The sequence below is a fragment of the Anneissia japonica genome, unplaced genomic scaffold (genome assembly GCF_011630105.1).
Source record: "Anneissia japonica isolate Jap-2015-1 unplaced genomic scaffold, ASM1163010v1 scaffold287856_len476331_cov182, whole genome shotgun sequence".
Classification (NCBI taxonomy): domain Eukaryota; kingdom Metazoa; phylum Echinodermata; class Crinoidea; order Comatulida; family Comatulidae; genus Anneissia; species Anneissia japonica.
Window position 1 is genome coordinate 76,070 of NW_022719207.1, and position 2,378 is coordinate 78,447.

Consider the following 2,378-nt stretch of genomic DNA (forward strand, 5'->3'; position numbering starts at 1 on the left):
CAGGTAAAAACTGCAGTGACTCAGGTGTGCACTTTGCAGGTTAATGTTTCCAACCTGATCATTCTGTTTATTTTTGACAGTTACATTTGGTCAGAAGGGTCGGAATCGTGTCATACCAGCACACTGACAAATCAGGCGAATTACGGGCCTGTGATTCGTGTCAGGCCGCAACGACAACAGATAACAAGTCGGACGCCATAAACGAAAATAATTAGAATTGAATTATCATGAACCGCACGATGAACCCTAATTGATGCTGACCCATTTTGCGGGTGGTATTGATAGTAAAATGCTAGCACGGTGTACAGACGTTAGTTTTATGAGACAGCTCGCGGTCTCCTGGGGTAAGAAGCGGGGTGAAGTGAACAGAACATGGGCCTAACCGATTGACAGATTTATTGTCCAGGTCCATGGAAATGAATGACCCGTGTTTTGAAGGGTGTCTATTAATTATGACGTTATTGGGGAGTCACACCATTCGTGTGCTACCATCCAACGAATTTAGGGACGATCCTTGGCTGAAAACTCTCCACCAACCAAAATTTCCAGTTTACATTTCAACGAAGACAGCATACAAAATCACGGTAGCCTATAATTAACGAATACTAGAAAGTCCATAATAAACACGTTTAAACTAACAAAGATGTGGGTTAGGAGATTGTACTATAAGAATGTCCTCAACTTATTCAAACCCTGCCTTTATTTTAGTCACATTAGTAATTTCTTTTTATTAATAGGCCACCAATATCAATGAGCATGTTGTAAAAGCGAGCCATAATAAAAGGCCTATAAGCTTTTTTATTACGCCAAGAAATTATAGGTACTGTAGGCCTACGGCTATGGAATGTATTATTGTTAAATCCAACATTTTTTTTATTCAGTACATTTAACGTTAAACTTCCATTTAGTCCTATTAAGTCCATATCAATATCAGAGGCTAGCCTATGTGATAGGCCTACGTTGATTAGATGGGACTGGTGGAAGGGTTTAGATGGAATGGTAAGTAGGATAGTATACAAATCTGCTCCATGACAAAATCCTAATAACTAGACCCAGATAACAATCTGAACCTAAACAAGGTCGAAAAAATGAGAACATAGGCCTACATCAAGCTACCTAAAATTACAACCCTAATACACAGGAAATTCTGGGCTTAAATGGTACGGAACTAAAGTTATTGAGAGGTGTTGTTCCGAAGCATGCTACATAGATGGACGTGCGCGAGACCTAAGCGATATAGGCCTATATCATTAAAAAGTTTAGCCTATCATAAAAGTACTTTTCATCAGCCTGTCCAAACCGAATACATCACATCATTGGTCAAACTGATCATATCACACAATAATTAGAATGGTAACTGTTCGATTTTGGGTGCGATTAAACTTCCATGCACTGTGCCTATCTATTATTGTGTTGTCATTAAGATGCAAAAATGTGATTGACAAAAAAGTACTTTTAGTTTGTAATACGCCTACAATAATTGCATTAAGGTTACAATTAATGTTGCATTTGCTTTTGTTGCCTATACTCTCGGTACATGCACGTAACTTCACTAGTTATCAAAAACGTATTGATCAATAGCATACTCTCTCATCGTTAATTCCCCCAGTTAATCAGCATAATATCATGTCATCAAGTCAATTGCTCGTTTTCTTTCTTGAGTGTCTTTTTCTTATTCTTCCGTTTATTGCCTTACGAAGAGTGGCATTGTATCAGTTATTGAATTTAAAAGTTATGAACGGGCCCAATGCTTCCCAAATGTAAGTCGATGCAGGGTTTCCGTACAAAACTGAAAATACTTGACATGGTTAATAAAAAAAAAATAAAAAAAAAAAATACACAGACGTACAGTTTATGTTAATAAAACCAATTCTGTGGAATATTTGACGTAAATTGGCTAATCTAATTTAAGAAAAAAAATACATTGAGCAGATATTTGTTGCAATAATACTCAAACGAGATCAAGGAAACAAGTCACAAATTCGCAATATCACAACCGTGCATGCTGCGACACACAGGAAAAAGGTGCAGCTAAGTGAAGGTTGTAGGCCTTAAAATGTCGGAACGATCAAAGCGATCCGTGTCCATAGTAATATCGGGCTTATTGAAATAATATGTTGACAGGAAAGGACCCAAATAAATTTCTGGGTAGTTATATTTCATATAATTGCCAGGGGTTGCTATAATTTATATTTGAGATGAGTTAACGTAGGCTATATAGGCATTCTTCTGATTCTTCTGATATGAAATAAATTAATGCTCGATAAGCAATGTAGTTTGTTCACGGAGACCTTTGAAAATAGTGACACGATGTTATAAGAATCGGCGACGTGTACGACTGACCTTACTCAATAATACCATCTACAATGTGTTCCCAT